The sequence below is a fragment of the Etheostoma cragini genome, chromosome 18 (genome assembly GCF_013103735.1).
Source record: "Etheostoma cragini isolate CJK2018 chromosome 18, CSU_Ecrag_1.0, whole genome shotgun sequence".
In the NCBI taxonomy this organism is placed as follows: Eukaryota; Metazoa; Chordata; class Actinopteri; order Perciformes; family Percidae; genus Etheostoma; species Etheostoma cragini.
The window spans coordinates 14,007,911-14,024,863 of record NC_048424.1 but is presented as its reverse complement, the minus strand read 5'-3'; the positions used below and the strand labels follow the sequence as shown (position 1 = coordinate 14,024,863).

At 41.1% G+C, this 16,953-nt stretch overlaps 1 long non-coding RNA gene across 2 annotated transcripts in view; it reads right to left on the bottom strand.

Moving 5' to 3' along the window:
• LOC117961803 overlaps positions 1 to 16,953 on the bottom strand; it is a 32,847-nt gene that overhangs the window by 8,728 nt on the left and 7,166 nt on the right. The window contains exons 2-3 of one of the 2 annotated variants that reach the window (XR_004660501.1): positions 16,637 to 16,647; positions 7,780 to 7,859 (exon numbers count right to left, since the gene is read on the bottom strand). This is a non-coding gene — a long non-coding RNA (uncharacterized LOC117961803). Of the gene's footprint in view, positions 1 to 7,506; positions 7,860 to 16,636; positions 16,648 to 16,953 lie in introns of those variants that run through there. The other variant, XR_004660500.1, reaches the window with a different exon arrangement.

The window sequence follows — 16,953 nt, the reverse complement described above, 5'->3', positions numbered from 1 at the left end:
ATACTCTGCTCCCTGGGAAGACGCTTTTCACAATAACAATAGCGACAAATCACTATTTTCATGGCTTGACTTCCCCTCCAGAGCCGGGGCTCTCGCCCCACATGGTATATTTAGGGAGAGGGTTAATTCCTGGGTGTCTATTGCACAATGCTGTTAATGAAATTGGGACCTCTGACTGGGCAGGAAAAGACTACTTTTGAGGTTAGGTGTAGGACCAGATGGTCAAATGCTCACAATTTGCTTTCCTCTGCAAATTAGGTTGGATGAGATCAAGGCAGCTGCTGGAGAACCGTGGTGGATTAGGAAGATCCTGGAAGTAGACATGTATTTCATTTTTTTAAACCAAAGACGCCAATTTTTAGAAAACTGTTCCAAAAAATAAATCTCCAATAATTCCTCTACAGGAAAAAGACAGTTTGCAGATTAGCGGACAGCTCCTCAGGTCTTATACACCATCTTGGGTTAATTCGTTCTGCCTGTTTAGGTGAACATACCACAGAGAGCAAGTGTGGTATCTTATTTCTTTTCCAGTGGTCTCCTTTTCTGTCCCTCCTCCCCTCTCTTACGGGCGCGCTCGTGGCGGTAGAACGGATCCTCCAGGTGATCGAGTTTTCAGCCAAAGCACCTTGAATAATTAAACACGTGGTGGGCGAGCCTGCTCATGTTTCGCGGTTGATTCAGATTACCATGTGTATACAAACAGGTAGACGTGCCTACGTGCGCACGCGTGAACTCACATGTATTCTCTTTCGCAGGTACACGCACAAATAAACACACATCCCAGTATAGCCAGTCACTAGGCTATGCAGCTTTGTGGGAGGCTATCTGACACCATTATCTGGCCGTACGGGCCTGCTCCCTCCCTCACTATCTGCTGTACAATCAACTGTGGCTTTAAAACAACTTAATCCCTCCGACTGGCGCACTGCGCTGTGTTGTTGCCATGCCGGCTAGATGTCCCGCACCAGGGTACAGTTTCACACCATTGTATCCCACTCAGTCCGGTAGTTATGTTTATTCTTAAGGGTATTATGGAAATGAATTTTTCCATATGAATGACCAACAGCACTTCACTGATGATTTAAACATACTTCCTTCATGCTGTGGACAACTAGATTTATGGTGGCAAGAACAGGAACTGGGAGTCTTTTGTTTATCAATTTCGGTTCAGGCTTAAGCAAAGTCTTTGTATGCCTTTTATTTGGCTCCATGTGTGGAGTGGTTTAATGGAGTGGAAACGTAAAAGGAAGTTTTTTTGCATGTGTTTTTAGAGCCACTGATAAACTAATTCCCAACATTTTTTAGGTTGTGACTCTTGACCCTTTATCACAGGGCGCACAGGAAGAGGTAAAACGGAACACGCATTTTGTAAAAAGTATTGGTGTTCATTTTTTCCCATCTTAGTCATCATCTCACAACCTTAGATTAATCAATCCCTTGAGCCTCCTCACTGCTGTAAAACACATCTTCAGTTCAAGTAAAAGTTCTGCATTCAAAATGTTACTCAAAGGGATAGATTGTCAATTTGAATCCAGCTCTATGTCATCTTTGCGTTGGCAGTGTGTTTTGATGAATGGTGTTTGGCTTTTAGCGCCAGTGAACGCACTCTCGTGAAAGGGTGAGTGTGATATTGTACGAAATTAAGGCAACCACTAACATGATCCATCGACCGGTCACGTGACATTTAAAGTTTAGCGGCCGTTACAGGTGAGTTTAGCTGAATGGCCAATCCACTCTATGATAAGTACCAATGTGAGTTTCTAACATGGACACAACAGATCTTTCTCTAAAACCTACTGATGGTCCCCCCTCGCTGCACGCTTCCTGCTCCGCCACATGGCAGCCCGGCTGGCCACACCCCTCTGGGCTGTGATACCGAGTGATGTCACACACCTGACCGGCCTCTGCTGCCACTGGGACACCCGATCGTGTTCGGCACGGCCTTGGTCGCTGTTCATGGATGTTGGTACAAGTGTAATGTGACAGCTTGTTCCTTTCACATGGCATCCGTCTGATGTCGCCTCTATACACACTGATAGGCTTATACTACTCAGTTACAGCACTCTTCACTTGCCAGGGCACGGGAAACGCATATCCATTTAGATCACTTCTGTCAATTGAGTTGGATCAGGTGTGCATTTTAGGGATAGCGTGGCTGTTGGATGTGTATGTTGCTTTGAAGATGCTGCGAGGGGCTTGTGATCTCGTTTATCACTTTAATTCACACGTCAAATGTACTAAAACATTTGCAGCATTTCAAGTTCCAACACTAGAGGTCTAACAATACAGCCAGCTCACAGTTCAAAGCTCAATACACTCAAGATATATTTAACAAAGCTAGAAGAAAACAAAGTCTACCATGTGCCAGCACTGTGTTTTCAAGTTCCAAGCAAACATGGACACATGGACAAGTCCTAAAAGTGATCAGAATAATGTAAAGTTTGAACACCTGCAGTTGCAAGACCAGCAAGTAAACTTTATCTGCTGTTGAATTCAGTCAAAACATACCTAAATATACCTTGTGCCGAGACAAAAAAACAACTTACTGGCTCAAAATATTTTGTACGTGCAAAATGGAAAAAGTAGAACACATCTTACATTATCTACATTAAAACTAAACTGATTGGGCACCCAGATAGCTCAGTTGGTAGAGCCGGTGCCCATGTATAGAGGTTTACTCCTCGACGCAGCCGGCCGGGGTTCGAATCCGGCCTGCTGCCCTTTGCTGCATGTCACTCCCCCTCTCTCTCCCCTTTCATATCCTCAACTGTCCTATCAAATAAAGGCCTAAACTAACCCATAAAAACTAATATTTAAACAAAAAAAACTCAAACTAAACTGATTAAGAAAATTGTTCTCATTGAGATAAAAAGCTATTGTCTGAACTTGGAGAAGTTGGTTAAAGAAAACAAATCTCCATACCTTAGCATCCAACAGGCAGCAGTTAGGATCTCTGACAGCCCACACTGTTTTGAATGACATAAATTGTACCCATTGGTATTTGTAATGCCTGCAAACACATTTTTTTAGTCATAACTACTCAGATTAAGTATGCATATGTCATATACCACAGTATATTGTAACAACCATTGGCTTGAGTGTTGCGATGGGTATGGGAGAGCCGCTGGGCTTCCACCACCTGCTCCATTTCTCACATTCTGTCACACCTTAGGGGACATATCTCATCCGGTCCACAACCCAATTACTCCACAACACGTTTAACTGCCATCAAACGTTGCACAGCGGGGGCAAGGGAGACACACAGAGCCCGAGCTGTTGCCATGGCCACTGTCACTCAGCAGATTTCCAAGGATGGAAAAAGATAGAGAGAGCTCTCTGATTGGTTGTGCGATTTTGACCAACAGAGACAGGGCCAGTACTCACAACAATCACAGACACTGTTGTTATGCAATTGAAAAACTAGAATATGCATATTTGTGAATACTGGCTGGTCTTACTTGTAAAATTTGAAGCATGTCCGCAGGAGCGGTCGGAGGCAAGTTGCAGTATCTCTCCCTCATTTGCATTTCATATAAACTGTGAATTAACACCATTTACTCCCTCATATGTACTGTGAAGGTATAAGTAACTGCACCTGAATGGAGAATTGTATGTAATAACAGAAATAAAATCCACTGAAAGAATTTAATAGATGATTGAGAAAGAATGTTTTTTTGCAGTATTGTGTTGTTTTGAGACAACAATAAATACATTATTATATCTGGAGGGTGTTCCTCTCTCAAAGTGCAATGCTTTCATCAGGGTGGCACGTCCCTGTTAGGTATGCAAGAAAAAAAACACGAGTTCCAGTCAAAAGCTCAGGGATGGAGGAAACAGAAATGCAGTGACAAAGAGGAAGAGGTAATGAAACGTCACCAGCTCTTGATACCACACACAGTGAGCTTTTCCACTTGACCAACAGCCAGACATGTACGTCAAAGACAACTGATAAGATACCTACTTGTCTTAGCCTGTCAGGCGGATAACCAGAGAGAAAGTGGACCACAGTGGTAAGGCACCGAAAGACAAACTTAACAGAACACAGGGTAGACTGTTTTCAATAGTACTCACAATTTAATTTCAAATAAATGTGATGCAGATAAATTTGGAAATAAATCCTTAAGCATTCAGACTTTAGAAATCATGTGGTCTACTTGTCTATATTTGGTGTATGTTGCCTGGTTACACTTATGCGTAACAAGTGGAAAGTAAGACTTTAAGAGGAACATGTCTAGAGCTAGTGTGTGATATTGATCCAGATCCTGTCAAGGTGTGGATGTAGTTCCTGTGCAATAGGGATGAAGTCATGTCTTGCATCTTTTTGGTTGTGGTGACAACATCGACAACAGGAACAGTCTCATTTCCCCCGGGCTCTGTTTCCTCTGACTCAGTGCCTTTGTAGCATGAGACAAAGAATCACAAGAACACACCTTCCATGGTAATGCAAAAGCACCTGCGGAGGGCCGACCTCTAGCTCACCCAGTAGAGCGTGCACCCCATGTAGGCTGAGTCCTAGGCAGCGGCACAGGTTTGAATCTGACCCATGGCCCTTTGCTGCATGTCGTCCCCTATTTCTCTCCCCTTTCCTCTCTTCAAGCTGTCGTGTAGATTAAAGGCCATAAAAGCCCCAAAAAATAATCTTAAAAAACAAACAAAAAAAACCCTCCAGATACACATGCAAACTCCTCCATATCAGACCAAAGGGTTCTCAAATGGTCCGAAATTAATGTCTTAGTCTACCCTGCCTCTATCTTGGGACTTTTTAGGCATCAAAGCAGGGGAAACTCAGTTCAGTCATCATGGAGAGCTATTGTGTAACGGAACCCATGGGTCTTTAAACCATCGGACTCAGAGATACTGTACAAGCGGGGGGGGGGGGGTACTAATGGGGACCAGAGGTCTGTGGTCTACGTGATGCTGGCCAGAAAGACCAGACGGCCGATGACTGATCTGGAAGGAGGGGGGAAGTGTGGGGGGGTGTCATTAAGGAGCTGCTCCGGCTCTAATCATAGAATAACACTCTTTCTTTTATCTACCTTCAGCTCCATCTCATCATGAGAAAATCCAAAAGCCCGAGTGCAGAGCTTTACTGATGAGCCTCAGTGAGGAAACATCTGCAAACCATCCGCTTGGAATGAGTTTAAAATAAGGGGAGCTTGCCCAAAAAGAGGAGGATTAATTGGATTATTTCGAGGAGTAGTTGCTTGCTGTAGTCATTAAGTGAGTGATTATTTATACTGTGTAAATAAGGCATGGCTGCAATGCATCATCTCTTAAAGTAAATCTTGGTCCTGAAAGCTACATTAATTATACAAAGAATTTTAAAACAATCACAGTATGTTGTCTAAAAAACACACCTCGGATGTGTGAATAGGCTCATTCAGATAATTTGCTTTGACATTTTCATTCCTGAATGGTGAGTAGATCCAACGCAGAACTTAAACTGATTAAAAAAGCCCCGGGGAGGGAGCGAGGAGAGCATTAGTTAAGAAAACAGAGGCGAGGGCCGAGAGCGACAAGGGTTTGGCTTATCGGCCCTGTGAGCCGGGGCACTCTTAATTCATTCTGAATTAGCCGAGTCGTGTGTGCTGAAATAATCATCTCCTTGTTTATTTGCTCAGGCCTTGGCACAAGCCTTTATCTAGCTGGCTAGCAGTCGAACCTCCCTACTCACCCGCTCTGTCCCCCCAACCCCCGCTGTGTCTTTAAAAACCAGTCTGATATACCGGGAAATGCAGGACGGAGGGTCACTGGAACCTGTCTTTCAAAACCACCACTTGATTTCTGGGAACTTTGGCGCTCCATCAGCAGCTGGAGAACATGACCGGGCTGGGGAACTGACAAGTCCTACAGGGAAAACCTGCCTGTCAGACCAGTGTTTTTAATAGCCTTAAAAAAGAAGAACTCCCCACACAAAATCACACCTCAGACTGCATTACTTGGCCTTGGAATGACAGGCAAATTAGGCCTTGATTGAAATGTAGTTATTACTAGTGCGTGAAGTGATAGCGTGTAAACTGCGGTGAAACAGTAATTGTCAGTGCTGCGGCTGAACTGTTATACATAATAACACGAAGACAAATATCCCAAGTTTGACACACTGCCTCACACTTATAGCAATACATAGATATGGCAGTTATGTCTTTTTCAAGGCAAAGCCCTCAATCATCAACTATACCAAATTTTCATTAGAAATCACTCTGGATTGTCTGCATCTGAGAGGAAACCATGCCTCATTCATTTGCAGATGTGCTGACTGATTCACTTATAGGACTGTGTAAATATCCCAGAGGACAAACAGAGCAGATTACATGGATAATACAGACATCAGTGCACTGGCTGATTATAGTCATTACTCAATGGAAGAAATGTTGTTACCACACATTTAATGAAATAAAGTAATGGACAAAATATTCTGTGATGGATAAATGAAACCAGACTTAAAGCTCAGGAGGTGAATGTCATTTCCAAATATTTATATATTATGGTGCATGTAATGAGGCACAAAATCCCTCTGAATCCACACAAATCTGAATCACTCCGCTTTTAATGACTTTTTTGACTCCTCATTGAGGCCTATTCCTCACTTCTGGCCACATGAACTTTTAGTCTGCTTGCATGACACAGTCTCCATTTTGATTTCCATTGTGGCTGAGTCTGTCAATAAGAGTGCAAAAACAATGGCTAGAATGAGTGGTGCCACGGTAAACAGCTCCCCTGTGAATCCAAGCACAACAGTTCCACGTCGCGGGAATTGGAGCGTAAGCGACTATACACCGTGCCCGCTCGCACGCTGCAAATCATATTGTGACATTAGTGTTACTAGTAAAAGCTCATTCCCACACAATAGCTTTAAATCACACACCATAACGGAAAACAGTGGGTGTATTGCAAAAATGATAAGTGAGCAAGCAGCCTGTGTCTTTTTGGCCCTCTGTGCCCTCACTGTGACCTCTCTGTGGTTCACTGAGAGAGGACAGATTGTGCTATTGTGGGTCTTGAGTACCAAATGTTGTCTACCAGTTGCTCAACAAAGAAACACTTTTGGGCCATTCCTTAGAATATGAGCATCAAGACTCAAAGAGACATTTATAGGCAAGGCCGTGTTTATTTTACCGTGGCACATATAGTGAGGCCTGGATGGAAGACACTTATTCACCCTCTATGTTTCATCAGCTAAGAGATCTTTCTGTGCCCTCTCTATCAGTCCTTCAACAAAACTCTGCATGTGTTCAGATTTTGGTTTGAGCAAGACTCCATTGAAGGAATAGCTGGGGAAAAAACTTTTCTCACTTTCATGGCAAGACTGAGAATAGTGAATTAATACCATTGTTATATCTACCAACATTAAAGATGAATCTACTGCAGCCACTTAGCTTAGCGCTTGTTTGTCTATGCATGCGGCATGTTTGTGATATGGATGTTGCCATTGATGGCTTTTGATAGAAATTAGTGGAATTTTGCCGTACAAGTCTTTGAAGTCCGTCTTCTCCAAATGAGTTTTTTCTCACACGCTGGGCGAAGTGTTTCCACTTCTGTAGCACCTACATACACCAAACTTTACAGTGGTATTCCTAACTATTTATAAGATTTTCATAGGGGGAGTTGTTGATATATCCCTCTTGGCATGATTTATTTGACATGTTATGCCTAAAAATAGGGAGGAAATCCATTTTTAAGGCTATTGGCAGTATTTTCTGATTTACTGGGTAACAAAAGGAGATATTCATAATCCCCTCTGTAAATGTCTTTTATCAACAAAATGCAAACATTTCGAACCTTGTTTTTTTCAATGGTCAGATTCTTTGCTTCAAAATATAGGCAAATTACTGCATATTTAATTAGATATAGCCTATGTACTGCAAGTTTTCTATATAGCCAGGTGCCCAGATAGTTTAGTTGGTAGAGCGGACGTCCATGTATAGAGGTTTACTCCTCGACGCAGCAGGCCAGGATTTGACTCTGACCTGCGGCCCTTTGCTGCATGTCATTCAACCTCTCTCTCCCCTTTCATATCTTCAGCTATCCTATCAAAAATAAAGGTCTAACATGTCCCAAAAAATAACCTTTAAAAAAAAAGTCATCTAACCATTCCAATGACTCCGTTTCTGTAATTAAGCTAATATTAAGCTAAGAAAAACTCCCCTTTAAGAATCAGTTCTACAGCAGCAATGTAGGAGCTTTGGTCCGTTTGATTGCATTAGGCTGTTTATTTGTGTGTGATGTGTAAAATCTGCACACTGCAGTAAAGACTACTTCTTCCATTAGCAGCTCATAGGTAGGCCCATGGGGCAAAACTCAGCAGTCAACAAGCAGAGATCTGTTTCTGCCCTCTAGGCAGCAAGGGCACGGAGACATTCGTGATTTCCATTAAGGATCAAGTGTCTTTTGAATAGACTGTGTAATTAAATTCTTAATGTAATAGTTTTTTTTCTTCTTTTTTTTTCGCTGTCTTGTCAAGTTAAATGGTTAGATTTATACTACTCTAATGTAAAGCTTCATAAAAAGCTACAGCCAGCAGCCAGTTAGCTTGGCCGTTATATTGTTCCAGTCTCTATGCTAAGCTAAGCATAACTGTCCGCTTGCTGTTGCTTAACGTTTATTGTACAGACATTAGAATAGTATCAATATTTTCATCTCATCCTCAGCCTGAAACCAAATAAGCATACAGTATTTCCAAAAAAATGTCAGACTATTCCTTTAAAAAAACTCTTTTTTTTTGTCTGCTGTGATAAATATGTTTCTAAACTGAATTAGAACCGTGCCTTAACATGCCTGAGAGGTTTAGCTGCACCCCAAACAGAATAGAGAACGAGTCAGTGTTTTGCAAACACTTTGGAGTTGCTTACGACGGCAGGAACAGGTGTAGAAGCAGCAGTGGGCCGCTAATACCCGTTACAAGAGACAATCCCAAGTGAGAGCTAAACTCCTGCTGTTCTCACCTGTCAGCACACCACAAACTGGTTCTTCTGCTTCATGAACCAGCTTTTGCACTCAATTACACTCAGTGGCCCTGTGGTGGCTGCCGTTGTCAGCAACCAATTTAACGAACCACTACTCTGCATATTGGCAACTCAACACTATTGTTTTCATTGTAAGCTGTTTTAACTCACAACCAGCTAATGCCCGCCAAGTGCAGTAAAACATGTAGGTAAGAATCACACACATTGTGTTTATTAAAATTAGGGTTAGGGCGGCACGAAATGAGGAAATTATCTAATTATTTTTTATTTTAACTGACATTGCCATTGCTATATTGGAGGCAATTATACTTTTGCATAATTCTAATTTCCAAGGAATGATATTAAAATGACATAAATGTAAACGATTATGTTGTGGCATGCTTTGACCTTAACCACAAGGGCATCCTTTACAGTGAGTCAGAGGAGAGACTGTCTGCCAGCTGTCTCCAGACCACAACACTACTCTCACTGTTACTTAAGACTCTAACACACAGAAGGATTACGCTGCTCGTTTCTAATCTCAGCCTCCAAGTATGACTGCCTGTGTGAATGAGTAAATTACCTTCAAGGTGGAATAACAGGCTGACGAATAACCATAACTCATCAGAGATGAGCATAGGGCAGGGCGGGCTACACCACTGAAGAATTTATAATCCAACAGTGAGATGAGAAGAATGTAAGGGGGGCGGGCGAATCCAAAAATTTAAGTTAAAGAACTCCTTGTGGAATTTACTTGTAAACACACAAAGAAGCGTGTATTACCAAAATACACTGTGGGTATCCTTGAGGTCTTGCAAAGTGCCGAATGCATTTCATTCCTCATAAAACATGTGCAAAGCTGATTTTTTAAATATGTATTTTTTAAATTGTGCATTGTTAATATCCATGTTTACTTGCTAAAATTACTGAATGTGTATGGCATTGCCTGCGTGCCATGATGTAAACAAAATGGGGACCCACTTGTGAATACATTGTTCAATTGTGAAATGTTCAATTTGCTTCTTCTTATTTTGCTTCTTGAGAGTAAAAAATGATAAAGAAAAAGATAGTAAAGAATTAAAGGGACACATAATGCTCAGTTAACTTGTCACAAGAAGTGCTATTAAAGATCTCCTTTACAAAATGTGATGATGACATTTTTTAGATAGAGATTAAGACTTCAAGTCCTCTAACTTCATAAAAATGCCCCTTTAAAGAGTCCCATTACACTGAAATGTACATTTTCAAATTGTTACCAGCACCACGGTAAAAATAATAAGAAAGACTAAATGGTTAAAGCCCTGCTTGTTTTAATCATAGAAGCCATTTGTATCTAGTTCCAAAGGCAATTAATTAGCAAACAGTACACAGGCTGTACTCTGTGGGCCTTCCACAACAAACCTGTAATCTTTGTTGTTAGCATTGAACGCAACTAGACTCACATTTTTGACTCCTGCTCCCCATATTAGCAGAATAAACGCCCCCTCTTACTCTCTGCCAATCACAGGTACGCTCTCTCACACAAATCACTGTCATACTGGTGGCTGAAATGACTGACAGGCTACACAACTTTGAATGTTCACTCACAATTTTTTATTATGCCCTAACATCTATGTCAGGTAAACACAAAAATGTCATCCAGTCCGTTATAATATTATGTGTTGAATGGAAATATTTTGTTGTTACATATTCTAACCCTAACCCATCTTTTTATAAAGTAGTTTTGCCTTTATTTGACACTGCAACAGGTAGTTGAGAAATACCAGAAATGTGGAACATACGTCTGGATTTGAACTAGGGACATGGTTCACATCTTTGATCTCCTTTACCGGCTAATATATAGCTTCTGTTTTACCTCGGAAGATAAATTACAGGACAATTCTTGTAAGCTGTGATTTCTGGACAACAAAATAATTAAAGCAGTGTTTCTTTAAAAATATTCTCTAAAAGAAAAATTGGAATTACATCTGGTAAAAGTCCAGGAGGCTGCTGTCACTGATTATGAGATGAAGAAACTTTCTGGGAGACACATGTTTTCATTGGAAACTAATTGTTTCTGGAATTAGATCAAGAAGAAATCTATACCATTCAATATAAATAGTATATATATAAGGACTGGAGCAAAGTACGCAACGTAACAACGAACTTGTTTATTATTCAACTCATCATTTACTTACACTGATACGTCTTTTGTCAAATGTTTCCAGTTAAAAGTTACTTACATTAAATTAAATGGCTTTTTTGTATCAATAGAAGGGGCCTCCAGTGCTTTCTGCCAAGCCTCTACGCTCCCATGACAAGCTAAATGAGAACAATGTGTATCTCCGTTTGATGATAGCGCTGCGCTCCGGGGCCGATGAAGAACACCCAAATTGTAATCTGACCTCCTCGCCCAAAAAAAGAACATAAAATCTTATTCAAATACACACATGTGCAGCGACGAACATACAAAAACAGAAGAATACAGACTTAGACATCGCGGACATCTCTTCTCAGCACACACACATTTACACTGCATCCCACCCAAAAAGGAATAGATGCGACTCTTTCGTCAAAAACATCGGCCCCATAGAGTAACTTTAATAAACTTGTATGCACATCTTAATAACTTGGACCATCCAGTCCCACAGTAATCCCCCCCTCCCTCAAGCAAAACCAATCATTTTAGGCTTTTGTTCAGCAGTCTGGTTTTGGTCACGGCTTGTTTGCAGCAGGATGCTTTCATCAAAAACCTCATCCTTATATTAAAGGCAGGTGAAGATATACACACTGTCACCAGCTACGCCCATTATCTTTCCCAGACAAAAGAGCCCAGCTGGCTCCGCCGGCCCTCTACATCGACACAGTGTGTCACAAACAGTTAGATCCAAACCTTTAAAATGCTTTCTGTGTGTTAGCCCGCATCTGTTTTCTATTTACCCGACTATGGGTAAGGAAAGTACCTGAGAAAGACTGGGGATCATACTGAGCGAGCAGTTGTAAAAAAAGTGGGATTGCGTGTGCTAATCACACTCATTTTGGAAAATCATTTTAGTGTTGCTGGTGTGCCCGGGTCCTGACCGAGGTGAAACACATGAAAGCGTGTTTTCTGTTTACTGCTTCCCTTTCATCTATCATAAAACTACAAAACAGTAGTTTCTGTTCCAACTTCCTTTTTATGTTTAGAAGCTTTTTTGCATGGCAAACCACAAAATAATTGTTGAGAAGTGTCACTCAAAGCCAGAAATCGTAACCTCAAATTGCATGGCAATCCATCCCATGAAATATTCCAGTCAGAACTAAAGTTGTGGACCCACTGACAAAGCACTCAGTTGTGAAACAGGCAAGAGACACAAACACGAAAAGTCAAGAAAAGGAGTTGCTGGATCAACTTGATTACGGAGCAAACGCCTTATCAGTTGTTTTCTTTGCATTTTGAGAAAACAAAATCATAAAACACTTTCCAAATAACTGTAAAACAGGCACGTCGAGCGATTCTCTTCCCAATGTTCCTTGGTTTCTCCTGTGACTGATTGACCTCTCTGGGCTTTCCACACACAGACCATTTTTCCTTTCTCCGCTTGTTATTTAAGACAGCTTTTGATGCCTGAATTGCTGCGTCTCTGGGTTGCTTAACAAGCGATGAGAGCTGAACCGCGTGCTGGCGCTTCGTATTACAGCTGGGACAGTCACTCAGGTCAGGCACAGGTAACACCTCAAACACTGCAGCAGCACTCGTCCCGGTGAGGGGTGGAAATGTCAAGTGGGTACCTGTCGTTTTTTAGGTTTAGAGAGACAAAAAGCAGACTTTTCATTGAACTAAAGGAAACTACAATTTCCTACTTTCCCTAAAAATAAGGCACTAATCTCAAAGGAAGTGGCCTCATCCAATGTAGAATAGTGACCAGTACTGTAACGTTAAAACAGCTATTAAAGGCTTATGGTTTCCAGACGTCAGCTTCAGTCTTTAGGATCAAACAATGCTCTATGTCATGCTCTATAAGCCACCTGAGCTCCTTTTTACTAAGCTTTCCATGTGTGAGTTCCCCCTCTTTTACAACGTAAAGGGCTTCAAGGGGCTGGAAAAGCAGCTATATTAATTCACTCCATTATTGTCTGCACATGTCGGCATTATTGTGTGCCCCTACATGTATTGTGCTCGGCCACATTTCTAGACTAATGGTTTAAACAGAAGGAGAGCCACCTGAAGTACAGAATGTTGTGTTACAGTGGTGCTACCACACTGGAGACCCCGAAACGAGTGTGAACCTGAGAAAAAATGAGCTTCAGCCATTCTTTGAAGAGACACAGAGTGCAATAAAAAGGTGTTTAAGGGAAAGATTTTATATATATGGTTAAGATTTTAATCCACCTCACAGAGTTCCTGAGAATGCTCATTAAGCTGAAACCCAACCGGGGGTGCTGTAGCCATGGTGTTTGCCAAAAACGCTATTTTGACTGATGAGTTGCATATTGGCTGTTTGATGAAGCGGAAACCTTTTCACGCTTCATTCTCCAGCGCACCCCCTCCCGTTTTTTTGTTTTTTTTTCTCCAGGTGCCTGCCTGTGTTTTTACTTTCTAAGTATGAGCCGTGCACGTTAGCTGCAGGTGCAAGCTGTATTTATGATAAAATAATGGAAAAATAAACTCCAACGCTTTGATCTGTCATCTTGTCATCAACAGGTTGAACTTTCCTACTCCTGCCTTGGGCGGATGGTGTACAGTACACACACAGACAGACACATGCACGGACTGTAACATACGCTCGAAAACAGCAACGCTTTACGAAGAAAAACCTAGAATGGCCATGCGCACACACACGCGCACACACACACACACAAACGGTTTTCAAGGTCAAAGATCACATTTTGTTTCCACTCAGGTTTTTTTTTAATTCTCATTGTGCCATGGTCTGTTTGTTAGGGGGCATGGTGTCAGCGAGATAAGAACAACAATGCATGAGGGAACACAAGTGGCAGAGAACAGTTTACGAGAGCATTTGGAAAATGCGCATGCCATATTTCGATAAGGGACAATGTAAACCATTTGGACTGTTCTCAATAAACAGCATCCATACAGCAGCTGTGCTTGGCACATGAAGCAAAGAAGCATGCTGCATCTTCAAAGAATAGTGGGCTAAAACTATTTTTGAATTGTTGTTTCTTAATTAGCCAGCAGGTCACTATAGATAATATAGAATATGAGTATTAAGGGGCCAGAATAGGTTAAAACCCAGCCAGGATTCAGGGTGTGATCCAGACTACTGTTATATACAGTATATATATATATATATACACTCAGTAAACACAGACTCACAATTTCCACTTCACCAATAAAACACAAATGAATATTTTTGCCAAACACACTTAAGGAAATTCCTTTAATGTCTCTCCAAGCATATGAAATATTTTGGCCAGTGATGATTTAGCTGAAAAAAAGCTATTTAAGTGGATTGCTGCATTATCCACGGAGCGACGTGTGTATCACTTTGTAATACAATTAATTATCTCACACAAAAAAAAGGACATTCACAAGTTTCTCCTTCCTAGAAGTCATTTTATTCTCAAAGGAGTATTAATGTCTAACAATGATTTATATTGCATGTGACTGTTTCCAAAAAAACAGAACGCTTTTTCTCTCTCCATCTGATGAAAAATCTGCATTTTGAAGGTTCCTCCCTTGTTGCTCTTGAGGCCTCTACTGTTTTTCTCTCTTCTCCACTCAAAATCCAGATCCAGACAATCACCAGGCGAGCTGTCATTCTTCCAGCCTCTGGAATGTCGGAAAACCTCATGCTGATTTCACCCGTTTAAAAAAAAAAAAAGATTTAGGGGGAGGGGGGAAATGGCATGGCTTGTTTTTGGCATCACCTCAAATGGACTCCACTTAAGACCTATGGCTCAGATTCATTAGGAGACAATGTCATCTGCATTACTGCGTGAAATACCACAAGAGAAAACACAGTGGGAGATAGGAAGGGGACTTATTGCTTTTACTTTGGCGGATTCAGGCCAGAGGCAGCACTATGGTACTGCCGAGGAAATCGTGCACACACATCAAAAATCAATGCCTGGCAAAAATAATGACAAACAATGATGTCAAGGCTTTCTATGTTTGAATATCTTCATTGGCAAAAGTTCAGTACAATGAAATATCTACTAAATGTTGCATGGCAAATACAGGTGTTTTGTATTTTGGTGTGTTACGTTCGTGTGAGACTTTAATAATACTATAAAACCTGGTTTAAGTGTGTAACTGCAGCAAACCACATTGAAATAAACAAACTATCAATCTTTTTGTCATGCCAGCTCTCATGGGGACATGCATTGCTCAAGTCAAAATACAAAGTGCTGTCCATGCACTTAATTGAATTTCCCCTTGGAGAAATGAACTCCACAAAAATCCCTCAAGCTGGTTTCAGACTGCAGTTTGGTGCAGTACGTCGTTTGGGAGGTACAGATAAGAACACTCTAAAACAAGATCCCACACGCAGGATAATAGATCCATACTGTTACGCATGAAGCGTAGGATACAAAAACAGGGAATAAGGAAAGCACTCCTGACATCTACTGCATGTCAATCAGATAGACACAGCGTTGACGGGATTCTCTAATGCAGACGCGGTGCAGGACCAAAATGGTTCACAAAGCAGGAGAGGGAGCTTTTAATCAGATTCACGCACTTCATGAATATGAACCAAAAAAAAATGAAAATACTGTAAATGTCAAAAGCTTATCATATCTAGCTAGATAGCGCCTTGGCCAGTGTGTGTGCGTGTATGTTTGTGTGTGATAGAAACTCAGTACGAGTGCTATGTACTGTACATGTACAGTGATTTAAAAACTAAATAGGCCTATTTCTAATTTCACAGATTTGATGTTGTGTCCTGTGATTATTTATTATTGTTAGATGTTAGCAAGATTATTACCAAGATAGAAAATCAAAAACCATATATCATATACCACACATTGCAGCCGGGGTGCCTTGGTGGTCTAAGATTTAAAGCGCTGAGCATTAACCAACACATCCCTGGTTTGCACCCGGCCAGGGACCTTTGTTGTTTTCTCCATTTCTCTTACCCCTCATTTCCTGTAGTCTGTCTCATAAAGGCACACAATGGCCGTAGACATACTTTTAGATAGTACATCTATAAATATTTTGTCTACATTTCCTTTAAAACAAAAAATATATATTTACAACGTGTGCATAATTAGTTCTGAGTCTTGTTGATTTTGATCTATCTAGTGAAGAAATATGTAAATGCTTAAGCACAGCTTAAAACTTCCATGTATTTTCAAAGGTTAATATTCAGATTAAAATAGGTCTGCTACAGCATTACAGAGTCTGTGGAGTACCGATGACATCACAAAACTCCCCAGGCTATTTATCAGTGGCATTTGTCATCCAGGCCTCCACTTCTTCCAGGTTCATTTGATCTCCACTGAAACAATTCTAATTCATTTGTTTCCAAATGACCCACGAACAAGAGGGCTGCGGGTCTCAACAACTCCGAAAGCTTTAGTTCCTCTACATGTACAGTACATTCCCCAGAACACTCAAGGAAACGCGTGTTTGCCTCCACACACATAATTCTGACATTGAAACTGGTGAAATATTTTGTTTCTCACAGCTGGATCCTTTTGGGATAATTGAGCCAATACATTAGCAAATTCAGTTTCAACACCGAAGCACAGCGGTAAGGCCAAACCATGACGCATCATTTATCTAAGTGGAGTGATAATCATCACGTTGTCATGTTTTTATGTTAGTGTTGGAGAGCACATCTTTCATGTTTTGCAGGTAAGCTGATAAAAAAATGTGTTGCTCATTTTTCTCCTACATACATCACTGCACTACCGCACACATCATTGTTTTAATAATACTACATTGTGACTTCAATTCCTGAGTGACATTAAGTGAATTGGATATAATTGACGTTTGCCTTGCCCAGATGGCTGGGTGTGTGTGTGTGTGTGTGTGTGTGTGTGTGTGTGTGTGTGTGTGTGTGTGTGTGTGTGTGTGTGTGTGTGT